The sequence below is a fragment of the Malania oleifera genome, chromosome 4, assembly GCF_029873635.1.
Source record: "Malania oleifera isolate guangnan ecotype guangnan chromosome 4, ASM2987363v1, whole genome shotgun sequence".
Classification (NCBI taxonomy): Eukaryota; Viridiplantae; Streptophyta; class Magnoliopsida; order Santalales; family Ximeniaceae; genus Malania; species Malania oleifera.
The window spans coordinates 14,716,794-14,734,282 of NC_080420.1; the positions used below are offsets into that span (position 1 = coordinate 14,716,794).

The 17,489-nt window shown below is 34.1% G+C and overlaps 1 long non-coding RNA gene across 1 annotated transcript; it reads right to left on the reverse strand.

The window, feature by feature from the left end:
• Positions 1 to 9,826: 9,826 nt before the first annotated feature.
• On the reverse strand, positions 9,827 to 10,615 carry LOC131152757 (uncharacterized). The gene is made up of 2 exons (XR_009136098.1): positions 10,486 to 10,615; positions 9,827 to 10,384 (listed from the first exon to the last, which is right to left on the reverse strand). It is a non-coding gene; the product is annotated as an uncharacterized LOC131152757 (long non-coding RNA).
• Positions 10,616 to 17,489: the final 6,874 nt, after the last annotated feature.

Here is a 17,489-nt window from a genome sequence, read left to right on the forward strand (position 1 = left end):
AAGTTGATTAAGGATCACGATTGCACCATCAATTATCACTTAGGGAAAGCTAATATGGTAGCCGATGCGTTAAGTCGGAAGTCGGATCATGAGACAGTATCTGCAGTTGTAGCACAACATCACATAAGACAGGATCTGGAGAGCTCAGGTATAGAGTTAGTGCGTGGTGATCATCAGGTTTTCCATGCTAGTTTGGTGGTCTAACCGACTTTGTTTGAGCATATTAAGGCTACGCATGGCGGTGATGTGGAGTTGACAGAGGTTGTGGGAAAGGTACAACAGGGATTGGCTCCAGAGTTTAACATCTCTGAGGGAGGTGTATTGAGGTTTGGGACCATGCTATGTGTTCCGAATGACGATGAGATTAGAAGGACAATTTTATAGGAAGCGCATCATTCATTGTATACAGTACATCCTGGTAGTACTAAGATGTATCGAGATATGCGCGAGACCTTCTAGTGGAGTGGTATGAAGAGGCAGATTGCTCAATTTATGGAGCAGTGTATGACGTGTCAGCAGGTGAAGGTTGAACATCAAAGGCCAGCAGGGCCGTTACAGCCCTTAGCTATTTTGGAATAGAAATGGGAGCATATTTCCATAAATTTTGTGACCGGATGCCGCCAACGCTTCACGGGAAGAATGCTATCTCGGTAATCATGGACAGGTTGACGAAATCTACTCACTTCTTACCGATGAAGGTTAGCTACCCTTTGAGTAGGCTAGCAGACATGTACGTGCATGAGATAGTTAGAATGCACGGGGTACCGGTGTCTATAGTGTCAGATTAAGACCCGAGGTTTACTTCTCGATTCTGGACGAGCTTGCAGGAAGCACTGGGGACGAAGCTTACATTCAGTATAGCGTTCCACCCCTAGACTGATGGACAGTCGGAGAGGACAATACAGACCTTGGAGGATATGTTGCGGGCTTGTGTGTTAGACTTCGGTGGTAGTTAGATATAGTTTATGCCACTGGTAGAGTTTGCTTATAACAACAGCTTCTCGGCTAGTATCAGGATGGCACTGTTTGAGGCTCTGTATGGTCAGAGATGTCGATCTCCTTTGTATCGGAGTGAGGTTAGTGAAAGTTAGGTGTTAGGACCTAAACTTGTGCAATAGGCATCTAAGAAGGTAGTTTTAATCCGAGAAAGGATTAAATTAGCTCAGAGTTGGTAGAAGAGCTACACAGATGTTCGTCGCCATGAATTGGAGTTTGAGGTGGGGGGTAAGATATTTTCTGAGGATCGCTCCAATGAAAGGGGTGATGAGATTTGGGAAGAAAAGCAAGCTGAACCCGAGATACATCGAACCATTCTGAGTTCTTGAGCGAGTGGGTCCAGTAGCATACATGATTGCACTACCCCCAACACTCTCGCGGATCCATGATGTGTTTCACGTATCCATGTTGAGGAGGTACGTGTTGGATCCTTCGCATGTTATTAGCAACGAGGATGTGGAGATTGGGGATACTTTAGCGTATGAGGAGATAACTGTTCAGATTCTAGACCATAAAGTTCAGAAGCTACGTACCAAAGACATACCGTTAGTGAAGGTATTGTGGTGGAATCACGAGGTTGAGGAAGCTTGTTGGGAACTGGAAGCGGAAATACGCAGGAAGTATCCACAGTTATTTTGAGTTATGTACATTGCCCTACTTTGTATTGGAATAGGTGGTTGGTCTTGGGGAGTGTGTGTATTTGTAAACTCTTGTGACAGTTTATGTTTGTAACCGCGGTATTCTTTTTCCATGAGTGAGGGTATGTATATGTTGTGACGGGGCTGCATTGTCGTAGTCGCTGAGTTTCTTTCTTGAGTCGAGTGTGTATTTGAATGAGTATAGGGATGAGAGATAGCAAATTTCAAGGGCGAAATTTTTGTAAGGAGGAGAGGTTGTAAGAACCCGAACCATGGTATAGGGAATTAATTAATTAAGAGAGGGGTAAAAATGGTGTAATTGAGCAACCTTCTTCGACAAAGCCAGAGTTCTTCGACGAAGTCTTTGTAGCTTTTGGTGATGAAGTGCAGAGTCTCGTCGATGAGGAGAAGCCGAGGGGTTTAAAAAAAATAGGAAATCTCAGGCTTATCGACGAGGCCATCGTCTCGTCGATGAGATGTCTTAAGGGCTCGTCAACAAGAATGCCATTCGTCAATGAGGAGGGGCTGGGTCAAAGTGCTATAAACAGCTGTTTTCATTACTTCTCGGCTAAGAAATCATAAAATTTCTCTTTATCTCTCTAGAAACTCAACCTACACTCTATCTCTCTAGATATCTACATCATACGTTACAAGAATTGCTGATCCGAAGTTACCATGAGGATCAGGGAAGGATTCTCTACAAGTTCTATGGATCAGATCGTTGTTTCGAGTATTCTCGGGTTTTCCCTTGAAATTGAGGTAAGGCTCGGTTTTCAATTCTGATGTGATAGTTGTGTAGAGAGTAGGTTTGTAAGTATATTTTGTATTGTGGTATGTAGGTTTCGGAACTCAGTTCGCTGTTTAGGGGCCTTGGAGTTTAGGATTTGTCATTTAGGGGAAATGTAAAGGGAATTATGTTTATGTCGGTTATTTTTGAAAACAGACTAGGTGGAACTGTGGTCCACGGTCCTGTGTGCATTTTGGTTACTCATTTGGGAAATCTAACGGGTAAAATTATGGGTTTTTCATATTACAGTTTTGGGAAAAGGGGGTGACAGGCTGTATCCCTGGTTTTGTTGGAAAATTGTAAATATATTGTGATATATATATTGTGTTATAAGGATGGTCGTTCCTTGACTTGTTTAGACTGTTCATATTTGGAAAATCATGATTTCTAGATTACTAAATGGTTTTGGTTTGTTTGGTTATATGAGCATGCATGAGTTGTGTTTTGGTGAAATATGAACGGGGTTCTGAATTGTTCTGAGTTTTTGAAATTTGGCTTTTTCCGAAGAGTGCGCAATACCACTAGATCGGTTGACTTACGAGCCGAAGGGTGTGTGAACATCAGATCTGCACCAGTTCAACATTGTGGGTTGATGCTATGCCAGGTTACTGGGGGCACCGACTTTTTTCGAAGGGTGTGAAATATCACCAGACTGCCGGCGTTTTTTGGAAGGGTGTGAGATATCACCAGATTGCCGATTTTTACCAAAGGGTGTGAAATACCACCAGAAAGTTCAGCTTCAAGTCGAAGGGTGTGACGACACTAGATTGTATTGCTTGTTTTGTGAAAATACTAGAAATGATTATACTGTTTTGGCTGTTGACTATGCATGTTAGTATGTCATGATAACACTCATATGCCACACACCGATATAACTTGATTCTTCCTTACTAAAAGGTGTCTCACCCCTACTATACGTACATATTTTATAGGTCTTTCGAGTAACCGGAACTAGCATCCTAGTGTTGGGAGCATAATGGTCAGTGTATTATGAGTAGTACTTAGGTAAGTACTAGGACTGTACTGGGTGGTCTTTTGGTGGTTTTGGTTGACACGTGGGGTTTGTGTTGTATTTTGTGGAGTTGACTCCTTTGTATAGACTCTGGTATGTTACAGATTGTGTAGAGAAAGACTTATCTTCCGCCGTGTTTTTGTTGTGTATATGAATGTGTATAGGGTGCCTGGGAATCCTACGGTGTCGGATCCTCATTCATTGTATGGTATCTTGATTTTATATGATACAGGGGCAGGTTATGTTACTTTTTCACCCTTGAGTCCAATTATTGGGTTTGGGGCGTGACATATTTACTTTTTAAGGAGTTAATTAAAGACCACTAGATTCAATTTAAGGACAATTCATGGTTAATTAGGTGTCGTTTGTAGAACAGATGTTTAGAGGGTGCTAATACATTCTTCTCGCATAGCTAAACTCCCGTTCCCAATTCTGACAAATGCAGACCGAGACTACTGGTTTATTGACCTAGTATTAGTCTACATACCAATCTACAAGTAGTTATTAGGTGAACTAACTGCATCTAGAAAAATAACAGGTTAAAGGCGACTCCATTAAACTTTTAATGTTATTATTTATTGCCATTTTGGACCCTTCTCGGGGACAATTTTCAAACATTTTTCTACAATTTATGGGAATGTTTTAAAGACTTTTTTTTGCTCAAATTTGATAAATTTATTTGATTATCTGTATATATATTATATTTTGTGTGTGTGCATCCCAATGATTAAATAAAGGGTAAGGAGGTGTTTCAGACTTTACTTATATTAGTTCTGATGAAGGTTTATCTAATAAAATCGAATTCTTTAAAGGTCTTATTAAACATTCCAAAATCACACCTTATTTTATTTTATCTTTTAATGTTTTAATATTTTTTTAAAGAGTTAATTAAAAACCACTAGATTCAGTTTAGGAATAATTCATGGTTTATTAGGTACCATTCGTAGAACGAGTGTCTATGGGGTGCTAGTAATTTTTCCTCGCTTAACTAAACTCCTGATCCCAACTCTGGTAAATGCATACTGAAACTACTGATTTTTGGTTAAGAATTAGTCTAGAAACCAATCAACAAATAGAAATTAAGTGAACTAGCCCCACATTAAAAAAATTATCAGTTTGGAATGACAAAATTAGGAGAGTCAAGTTTAAGGGAGGATGTTGAAGTTTAAGGGTGTGTGTGTGTGTGTGTGATGTAACATGCAAACTGTGTTTCTTCCCCGGCGGTCCCAACTTGGCCCACCCCCGACCACCGGCGCATGCTATCTCTATGCATGCCATATTTGATAATTAGGTCCCAAGTCGCCACACGTCATACAAATCAGGGAATCTTATGTGCCTCCTTCATCTCAAACCGCATTCTCTAACAGTCCAACGCCGTAATAAAGGACTTGCGCAATGTGTTATGGGCATGCGATGATACGGACCTACATTGCAGGTCCTCACATGGGTACCGAAGTATGGGCTCCTCACTACTATACCCACTTTAGGTCTGCCACATGAGCCCATGTCATGACAGACCCGCAACAGAAAATGTTTTCCGAGTAAAAGTTGCCACTAAAGTCAAATCTCACGTGGTAACTTATATTTAATAGTTTTGAACTAACATTATTCCTTATTATTCTTAAAAACAAGCCATTACTTGCTTACAAGTTATACTTTAATTAAAATATTTAAATGCCTTGCATACACAAGATGTTTAATAAAATATATATCTCAATTTAAATTTATCTCTAAATTTGGTGTTTAGCATTGTTTACTCAGCATATCAAAAAACTCTTTCTTTTTAAGCGTATGCCATATACTATTATTTCCAAAAGTAAGAAAATTTTTTTTCCTAGAGTATACATTTACTTTAAATAAGTCGTAACCCAAGATTTGCATCTTTCCATTCAGTGCTTTTTTTCAAAGTAAGGGAGTTGGGGAATCATATAATTTTTTACAATATTAATTACTCCTAACTTTTTTATTGCAATTAGGTCATCTATATTATAACTCCACCATATTCTTTATGCATATATGCGTATATTTCAGTTTGTCGTCATTTGCTGCGGCTTAATATTGGACTAATAGCTAGCTTATTTATTATCTTTTTAATTCATACAATCGCCCCATTTTGGATTTGCATTTTTTGCATTTGTGTTTTGTTTTGTTTTTTGTTTTGTTTGTATTTGGAATAGATGCATAGAGTAGAGTTTTTTCCCAAGATTTTTTTTTATAAATATATTAAATAATACATTTTTTGAGAAAATAATTCTCAGAGTAATCCTGATGTAATCTCGCTACTTGAAGTAGCGAAATTTATTATGCATAAATAAGGCAGTTTTAGATACGTGACAAATCTTACTGGATGATCCAGCGAGATTTGCTTTGAAATGTGAAAGTTATAAATGATAAAATAATTTTGTATTACCTTTTTCAAAAAATAATTATGAATCAATAAATGCATAGGGGTTTGCATGTGATATTTTAGGAATGTCATTTAATTTTTTTTTTTTCAATTAGAGTTCACTATCAAAAGATTATTTATTTTTTGGCAACTATTAATATATATATATATAAATATATATATATATATATATATATATATATATTGCCCTTTTGAGATATTATTTCAATTGAAAAAATTTAGTCTAATTTTGTAAATTATTTATCTAAATATACTTTGTTGACCTTATAGGTCACGCCTGATTTTGATTATGACAAATACTAATTGTTTCTAATGAGTGTTTGAGACTTTGTGCAGGAACTTAAGTTGACAGATCATAATGCACATGGAGAGAGTGAAGCTTAAAGACCAAATTTTTATTAAAAACCCAATTTCTTATGTTGTATTATAATTCATCCATATAAAGGGTCTGTAATAGTAATTAGGGTTTTTTCGTATGTAATAATTAAACACATCACATGCATGGTCAAATACGTAAGGTCAAAATGAAAATGACCTTAGAAAGACCTTAGGGATTGTCGACTGACACTGAATTCTTTCAGTGCTTTCAAATTGGACCTAAAGAGACCTTAGAATACTCACCCTAGCACTCATATATGATTAGACACATTGAATAGGGTGTTTGTGAATCAAAACAGGACCGAAATGCACACTTTGTACACTTTCGATCGACCGAATCCGATCTGGGTCAACAATTTGACCTCAGCCCGGTCGATCGAACCATTGTAGTTCAAATACCCCCAGTCGACCGAAACCTATTAAGGTCAACATTTTGACCACCTGGTCGACCGAGCCCAAATCGTTCGGTTTAGTTCTTTAATTTAAAAATAGATTTTTACTCTATTTTTAATTTTTAAAAATTGGGAAAATAGTATAAAAAAACAAGAAAAATTAGAAAAAATATAAAAAAATAAAAAAAATAAAAAAAATAAAAAAAATAAAAAAAATTATTTTAGTCATTTTGACTCATATAGAAAAAAATAATGGAAAAAAAATACCAAAAATAAAAAAAAAATCTTAGAGAATTGAAGAAAAATGTTGAAATTTTTTTTATTAAATTAGGTAAAAAATTTTAGAAAACATGGGAATGTTTTAGAGACTTTTTTTTGTTCAAAGTTGATGAATTTGTTTGATTGTTATTTGTGTGTGTATATATATATATATATATATATTCTATTTCCTATGTGTGCATCCCAATGATTAAATAAAGGGTAAGGAGGTGTTTCAAACCTCACCTATATTAGTTTTGAGGGAGTTTATGTAATAAGATTCCTTTCTTTAGTGGTCTTATAGATTCCTAAATCACACTTTATTTTATATATATTTTTAAAAGTTTTAATATTTATTTACTTTTTAAGGAGTTAATTAAAGACCACTGGATTTAGTGTAAGGACAATTCATGGTTAATTAAGTACCGTTCGTAGAACGGATGTGTAGAGTGTGCTAATATCTTCTCCCTCATATAACTAAACTCCTGTTCCTAATTATGGTTAATGCAGACCGAGATTACTAGTTCATTGGTCTAGTATTACTCTATAGACCAATCAAAACGTAGTAATTAGGTGAACTAACCGTATCTAGAAATATAACAGGTTAAAGGCGACTCCATTAAACTTTTAATATTATTATTTATCGCCATTTTGGACCCTTCTTTCGGGACAATTTTCAAACATTTTTCTATAATTCTATGGGAATGTTTTAAAGACTTAATTTTTTTGCTCAAATTTGACGAAATTGTTTGATTATATATATAATATTTTGTATGTTTGCATCCCAATGATTAAACAAAGGGTAAAGAGACCTTTCAGACTTCACCTATATTAGTTTTGAGGGGGGTTTATCTAATAAAATTCATTCCTTTAGAAGTCTTATTAAATATTCCTAAATCACACCTTATTTTATATTATCTTTTAAAGTTTTAATATTTTTTTATTTTTTAAGGAGTTAATTAAAGAACATTAAATTCAGTTTAGGAATAATTCATGATTAATTAGATACAGTTTGTAGAATGAGTGTGTAGGTCATGTTAATAATTTCCCCTCACTTAACTAAACTACTGATCCAAACTCTGGTAAATGCAGACCGAAAGTACTGATTCTTGACTTAGGATTAATCTAGAGGCCAATCAACAAATAGAAATTAAGTGAACTAACCCTGGCTTGAAAAAATTGTCAATTAGTGGCGACTCCATTAAACCTTTAATATTATTATTTTTCGTCATTATGGACCATTTTTTAGGACGTTGTGACAGTTATCGCAGTGAATTGTTACTATGTCCTAGAAGGTGCTCAAAGATGACACAAGCAATATTTTTATAACGTCACTTTTCATTTCATTTCCCTCCAAACCTATTCCACTTAAACATAATAACAAAGATTAATGGGGCATTTGTTTCGCAGCATCTTTCAAGATTCCTGAAAATGTGATGTGTATGACAATTCATTCGCACATTTGTTTGAATATAGGAATTTGATGTGGACATATTGACATTTTTAGGAGTGTGAGGATTTCCATGAAACATGGACATTTTATTTCCACCTCCTCCCATGGGAAAGTTTCACGGAAATCTTATTTCTTGAACCAAATTGCCATCACTAGTTTGGGGTTTGAACAATAATGCCCCATAATATAATCACTCTATAATTAGATTTAAAATAAAAAAAACCATTAATATAAGAAAATAAAATAAAAATTTAAAACAACATAAATTTTATTTATTTTAATTAGAAAAAATATATAAAATGTTAATTAAAGACATTAATTATAGAGTTTTAATTTATTAATTAGGAAATAATTGAAATGTCTATTAAGAGTCTTAATATTTATGTTAATTAATTTTTTAATTGAGACTTTTAGTTTACTACATAAAAGTAATATTATTATTTTATAAAACTTTAATATAATAGTTAATATTTAGACACCATATTATCCTCCATTATGGTTAATAGATTATTAAGTGTAAAAATTTTAAATTTCTAATTATTGAAAATTTTAGGATGTACATTTAATTAAGTACATGTTATTAGTAGGTTTTTATGTTGAAAAATACAATTATTCTTCATATATTCGCTTCACATACGTCAAGCGCATAATGATCATCTTCTTAAAATAGTTAAGATGATTCTCATGTTGAAGCAAATATTGACATGAAAATCTTGTGTACATTTTGACGATCTTATAATGTCAACGAAATTAAAAAAATAATAATTCAAGCATCTTATTCCAAATAATGAAATTTCTAGAGAAATGTCACTTTATAAGAATATTTTTGTTATATCAAGAACCAAACGACTGAATTGATTACCAAAATTTGCAAAAGTAATGAGTGAGGAATCTACATATATAGAAGGGGGAGAAGGAAGAATGGTATGTACTTACTTTTTTTAAAAAATATATATATTTTTAAGTGCCTAATAAAAGGAAGGTGATATCAATGATATCGCATTTGTAATTTAAAATAAATTTTGAAGAAGTATGATTTATATCATATAAAAGAACATAGTTTATTGAATTTTATTATATTTAAAACAATTTTAGATTGTGCGCGTCCTAAAAAAGCATAGTTTGATAAATTTTATTAAATTTTGCATAATTTTAGTGAGAAATTTATATCTCTAAATATGAACTTTAGTGAGAAAGAAAATGTCGCTATAACATATTTAAAATGAAACAATAACCCCTTGTAAGGTACTTAAACAATAGGACGATTACTAGGCCCAAGTATTTTATATTTGTTCAATTGCGTGAAAGATAGAATCTATATTTTAACAGACACCCATGACAATGGTTGTTTTGCGAAAGTGGTTACCCAATTTATCTTCAAGGCCTTATCATAAATAAAAAAACAATAAGTGAAAAAGATTACAACAATTTGGAGTATGCCCATGATCTCACACGTGCACAAAAACACTTTCACTTGGTTAAAACAAAAATGAAACAACTTTATATGAAGGAAACTTGCAATAAAAATTGCATTTTATTACTTCAAATTTTTTTCATAGTTCACCAACTACAGGATACATTATTACAAGCATAAAGCCTATTAATTGAACAAGATTTAGAAAATATATAAACCATCACTCTTTTAAAAATCTAGTGGTATTCACATTGTACGCCTCCCATCTCCAATTCCTTTGAATTTGAATAACCCATGCTTGGTGCTGCACGCCGTCCAACGACAATGGATAATCCGAAGAGTAAAACCAAATTTTAGTCGGCTCAAAAACAAAATTATAGCGTGTACAATTGTTATTTATACTCCACGTTCTAGTTAAGTCTTCAGTACCATCACGCCTAAGCTGAATCACCAATCCCCAGTTGCCATTATCGTACACGATCACACGAGTCCTCCCTCCATCATGGTAGAAAATCCAAGCATCGTTCTGGTATCCGGTGACGGTATCAACTGTGTCAGTGATCGTGTTTATATGTCGAATTCTTAGTGATTTCTCTAACATCACACCGCTCCTTGAGAGATTTATAACATTGTACAACCAAATTCCCATCTGCAAAATATATATATATTCTAGTATGGAAATTGCTTGCAATCACAGGCTTAGGGAGGAAGCCCGCGGAGTATTAACTATTAAATATAAAGCATTGATACCTCGACGGGTAATAAACTGGGTCGTCTGCGCACGCCGGCCTTCTTCCTTTGTTCCGGTGCTGTTCGGTTCTTCCTCTTCTTCAATTGTATGTGCGCGGTGTTCTCTCTTTTATAGACGGGATGATATGTGTCACGTGAAATGCATGTGGATCCATTTGGAGCAAAGCAAGTGGTACTCTCCTTAGCTGGAGAGTGGAAAATGCTCACCAACTTTATCCTTGGTTAGGCAGGAGAGGGGAAATCAATGGTCCCCAGATTTTGGAATGCCACACGTGTTGAATTTAATATTTCACTGAATTTAATATTTTATCAATTTGAATAACTCAACTATGAAATTAGTATAAGTTTTGTTATATCGTGCGAATAATTCAGGCTGATTCCTGCCTTATTAGAGATCCTGACGTTTCTGAAATTTCAGAAAATAACCGAAATTCTCTTAAAGATGACTTGCTAGAAGAAATTCTTCGTTCTGAACCTGAATCACTTGGCTCGTCAGCCATTGGACCTGATCCTTGAAAAAGCGGCAAGAAATGCGCCCATATAAATCATGAGACAATAGGTTGTTATTTACGTGCAATTAGAATATTAAATTATTATCAATTGATTGGATTCACAAGCGTGAATCGCTTTGATTGTTATAACGTTGGCGTAAATTGTTCTAGTCATCATAGAGCTGGCGTCAATTGTTATGTCTGAGCAGTTGACTTAGGTGGTAATTGCTTTCATCAATGTTGGACTTTAGTCTTCTTTGGATTTATGGTAATTGATATATTTTGGGTAAATTAGTTGTTTCCCATTCAGTTTCGAATTTTTAAAACTGGCTTCCAAAGTTTGAAAGTTGTATTTTTTTTTTTTTGTCGAGCAACTCTTCATGAGGCATTTTGGGCTGCTCGTGACTTCATGAGTCGTGCTCTTCTTTTTTGTCGTTTCTGGTCTAATGAGTTGTGCTCATATTTTGGGCCGTTTCTGAGCCTCATGAGCGTTGCTCGTCAGTTGAGCCGATTTTTCTTTGCCTAATGAGTTGTGCTCATTTTTTGGGCAATCTTCTGACCTCACGAGTGTTGCTTGTCAGTTGGCGCCGTTTGTGGAAACTTCTTGAGATGTTTTCTCTTTCAATCTTTGATCATGACTACATCAGATAATTGAAGGTCGACGCATTGGCTCAATTAAGATCGTCTGAAATGCCACCGTCCGACACCTAGACGTACTCGACGTTGTCCAATCTATCGCCAATTGGGACCCTACCCAGTGCAAACTCTTCATTAACAGAATTGGATGAGACACTACCATCAAGAACCTCCACAATCTCTTCTCCACCTATGGTGACCTTGAAGAGGCCGTCGCGATTCTTAGCAAGGTCATTGGAAAAAGTAAAGGGTACAAGTTTATTACGCTCAAGCATGTCAATGGCGCTTTACTCGTGTTGAAGAAGCCAAGTAAGAAAATTGACGAACGAATAACTAGGACCCAGCTTACGATATTAGGAAATTCCGGATCTAATACGAATCTGACTACAATTGATGTTTCTATGCACAAGATTTATGTAACCAATGTGCGTATTCTCAAGGATGTTCAAGATATTTAATTGATTGAACAGTAACCTATGCATTAAATGCATAGTGGGGTCATGACAGCTACACTGTCAGTCAAATAAACAAAGCCAAGCTTTAAAGTTCCAATAGGTTAGCCGAATGCACCATGGGGTCAGCAATAATGACTCTTACACATTCATGTGCACTGAACAGTGCTCTAAACAGTGAATTTGAAATTACAATTGGAAATTTTAGTTGAAATTGTAATGCACACTGAAATTGCATAATTGTAGCAACTGCAATCAACAAAACCCCAAATAGTAAACTGAGCTTCTTAGTGACATTCATTTAAGCACCTGGAGCCCAATCAGCTAAATAATCCACACCATAAAAAAAAAAAAACAGTAACAAAATCACCGTCGTCAATGGTAGACATCTCGCAAATCTTAATCTTAAACTTCAATTTGCCACTGCACTCACAACCCCATCTAACATGGGACTCACGAATCAACGGGGATACAATCGAATAATCTGAGTTTATAGACCCCACATATGACACAGACAACACAAAATAGTCTGCGAAATCTACAACATCGCACGCTTACTTGCAGTTCCCTTTGCCACAAATGATCGAACACTTGGTGCATACACATCCAAACCCTTTGAAACAAATCCATCCCAAACTGATTAAGAATCCTAACTGATATTGAAAATACTAGAACTCACATCTTTAACCCCAATGAAATCAAAACTGCAAGAACCTGTCGAATTGAACAACCATCCTTGCATCATAAATTATCAAAATGTTATTGAAGATATAGCCCAAAAAATGAGGACAACTCATTAGGTAAGGAAGAATCGGCCCAACTGACGAGCAACACTCGTGAGGCCAGAAGATTGCCCAAAAAATGAGCACAGCTCATTAGGTAAAGAAAAATTGGCCCAATTGATGAGCAACGCTCGTGAGGCCAAAAGACTGCCCAAAAAATGAGCAAAACTTATTAGGCAAGGAAGAATTGGCCCAACTGACGAGCAAAGCTCGTGAGGCCAGAAGACTTCCCAAAAAATGAGCACATCTCATTAGGCAAAAAAGAATCGGCCCAACTGATGGGCAACGCTTGTGAGGCTAGAAGATAGCCCAAAAAATGAGCACAACTCATTAGGCAAAGAAGAATCGGCCCAACTGACGAGCAATGCTCGTGAGGCCCAGAAATGACCCAAAATATGAGCACAACTCATTAGACCAGAAACGACAAAAAAGAAGAGCACGACTCATGAAGCCACAAGCAGCCCAAAATGCCTCAAGAAGAGTTGCTCGACTAAAAATAAAAATAAAAAAGATACAACTTTCGAACTTTGAAAGCCAGCTTCAAAAATTCGAAATTGAAGGGGAGACAGCTGATATACCCCAAATATATCACTTACCATAAATCCAAAGGAGACTAGAGCCCAACATTGATGAGGCCAATTACCACCTAAGTCAACTGCTCTAGCAGAGCAATTGACGCCAGCTCCATGATGACTAGAGCAATCTACGCCATCGTTATAACAATCGGAGCGATTCACGCTTCCGCCATAATTCGCTAATAAATGGCACATCACCCTTGGGTCAAACTCCATCACTATAAATAGGGATTCAGAGAAGAGACTAAGGTATCTCATTCTAAACTCTACTTTACTATTACATAAAAAACCTCTCAAGCCAATCCCTGATTTAGGCATCAGAGCGATCCCCTGGAGTACACCCCGGGTCCTTCAAGCCTTGCTTATTTATCTCTTTCAGGCGGTCGTGATCAGGGATCGTGAAGGTCGTTCAATTTTTGGTTGCAACGATGACTAAGGTGAGTTTTACTTGCTTTTTTTTTTTTTTTTTTGTCTCAACTTCTCTTTTTTAAAAGTAAAAATTGAATCGCATGTATTTGGCAAACAACTTTTCTAGTTTTGAAAAACCAACTTTTAGTTTTTTTCGTCAAACTTTTAAAGGCTACTCATTTAAAACTTTTAAAAGTTAAAAGCTAACTTTTTCTCTAACAAATTATTCAATTTCATTGTTGTCATTATTTTTTTTCCTTCAAATATTGCAAAGCTATCAATGCACTAATTACATTTCCTAAAAATTCGTATTTTTTTTAGTCATTTTAAATACTATTACGCCAATTATAAATTTTTTACCAAACACTCAACGTCATTTTTTCTTTCTAACAATTCCTTCTTCACTGGAAGGGGGACAAACATTTTTAAAACAATATCAAGTAACTCTTTTTCATGAGTTCCTTTTTAATTTAAAAAATTCATAGGGAAGGGAGTATGTATATATATATATATATATATATATATGATGTGAGTGAAAGTACTAAAACGCCATCCTACACACCATTTTGACGTATGGTTAAAATTAAACAACGACAATTGCAAGCTCGATTAAAATCACATGCAATTAGTGCACCTTATTTAAATTCACAAACCTCTTTAATATTAAGACCCTCGCCAGTATTTGGAATTCCATTCAAGCATACGAGGTTCATCTCACATCAAGTATGTAGACACCCCATTTTTTTAGGGGCTTTATATAGTAAAATTCATATTATTTTTAATACCCCTTTTGGTCATTTTTCTAAGTGTAATTTCTCATTCAAATTCAAATTTGCATATGGTTTTTTATGTAAAATGGAAGAAGAAAACAATAAATTTAAAAACAAGGGGAAACAAAGTTGGATTGAAAACTCTACTACTTCATTGATAAGGAAATGACCATTATATAGGCTAAAAACAATGGTTACAAGCACAAAAATAGGCACCACTAACATCATGCCACCACTAACATCATGCTAAACAACTCTTAGGCACAACTAACATTATGCTAAACAACTTTTAGGTATCACTCACTACAAAAAATAAGGTTATTGGTGAAGGATCAAAACCGTCACTAATAATATTAGTGACGGTTTTATAAGTATTAGTGATGATTTTATAAGTATTAAGATGATTTTGAATTAGTTGCCATAACTACGGTTACTAATAATTATTAATGACGAATTTTATAAATCGTCACTAATAATAGAGTATTAGTGATGAAATATAATCGTCGTTAAAACCCTAATACTGTCACTATAAATTATACATTGGGTCGGCTTAAAACTATCATTAATAGTAGAGTATTAGTGACGAATTTAAAACTGTCACTAATACTTTGAAATTTGTCATTAATACTCTACTATTAATAATTGTTTTGAAACCTTCACTAATACCTAAAGTCATCACTAATAATATACTATTAGTGACGAATTTAAAACCATCACTAATACTTTGAAATTCTTCACTAATACTCTACTATTAGTGACGATTTTGGAACCTTCACTAATACTTTAAAATTTGTCATTAATACTCTACAATTAGTGACGATTTTGAAACCTTCACTAATACTTAAGAAATGGACAAGTTTTAATGACGGTTTTAAAACTTTCACTAATAATTTAAAATTAATAATTTTTTAATCATTAATTCCTGTAAAATTTTATAATTACATTTTTGCATACATAACATTGAACCATAATTACTAAAAAATTCATAAATTATTCAAAATTCTAATTCAAAACCAAATACAAATACAAATACATTATATAAATTCAATTAAAATACAGAAATTCCATCTGTTCAGATAACAAAAAAATACAAAAAAAAATTCAAAATTTAAATAAAAATACAAATACATTATACAAATTAAAATTAAAAATACAGAAATCCCATCTTTTCAGATAACAAAAAAAAAAATACAAAAAAATAATCAAAAGCTGCATCCGACTGTAGTGTGCATGACATCGTGCTGATGTTGTGAGAGCAGTAAACCCTTTAGTATACGATTTTTGAACATATATGCATACGTACCATAAGTATCAATGATTTGATAGCAAAATAATCAAACATTAGGATACTAATGTGAAAGAAAAAACTAGAAAAAAAAAAAATAAAAAACTCAAGAGAAGTATAATAATTTAAGTGCGGTTATGGGAAATGTACATCAGAGGAATTACTGATGAGTTCGAAAAAAAAATTTAGTCATTCGGTGCATTATGGATAGTAATCTGCAATGCTATTCACATAAAGGCTGAAATTTAATATTCATTTAACTTTCACTCATCCTTTCAAAAATATTTTAACATTCATTTTATCATAATTATTTTTGCACATTTTTTTATTTTGAAAAAATGTTAACGAAATTTAGGTAGCATGTTGTCTGTAAATTGGATATTTTCCCATAAAACCTCTACTTGAAACCTAATTGTTTTCAGCAAATAAATCATTTCAAGCATGCAACAACTTAAATCTACTACCAGCATGCAATTCACAATATCACTACAAGAAAATCGATTTTTAGTGACAAACATATTAGTGATGAAATTGAATTCGTCACTAATATGTTCGTTACTAAAAATGGGAAAATAACGCACAAAAACATTTTTTGTGCATAAATTAACTCGGGAAAATATTAGTGACGATTTCTGGGATATTAGTGACGAATTCATTCCGTCACTAAAAGATAAATATTAGTGACTGAAACCTAAGGTGTAGTTCCAAGAGGGGGGGGGTGAATTGAGTTTATTAAAAATTTCTTTGATCATCTTTATGAGCTCTTGTCTCTTTTTACAATCTCTTAAGGTTTTCTCGTATTTTCGTTAATTAGGCAATACACATTAACTCCTATTTCTTTTTAATCAATTCACAATCAATAAACACAATCAATTAATTTACCATTCACACACAACAACCACAAGACAAGAAATCAATTTGGAATATTTAAAGGTCCTGCAAATGAATTTTTAATTCTTGTTTTTGATTTATGAATTTGAATATTGCAATGACAACCAAACACCTTTTCAATATCAGAACTTAATTAAACCTTCAGCTAACAAGTTTTAGGTGTTAACTAATCAACGTACTTCCTTTCGGTTTCCGCAATATATAGATTAACCAATGTACTCCTTTTCGGTTTCCGTAAGCCCAAGAACAAATTAGGCCTTTTTGGGTTTACTTAAATTTTAATAAGTATTACTTTATGATTTCAGGTATTAAAACATTCACGCATGTTATATTGTTGTTGAAATTAAAAGGAGAGTAAGGAGAAGAGAATAACACCACCGCTTTTTATGAGATTCAGCTTACCCCAACCTACGTCCTCTCCTTAGGTCAACCTCCTAAGGAGTTAACTAAATCTTATTCTTTCCGGGTGGAACAAAAACCTTACATAATTTACCCTTTTTTCAGGAAGAGAAAAACCTCTCCAAGCACCAGCCTGTGCTTGGTCCAATGATCCAATCAATCATTTGAACCGTTCAAAGTACAAGAAGATGGAAAATAAATCTGCGTACAAAAAATGCTCTCAAAATTTAGAGCAGGTTGTACAAATTGAGATCTAAATTGTACTTCTAAAAATCAACGCAAAATAAAATATATGAAGCTCTAAAGTTTTAGAAG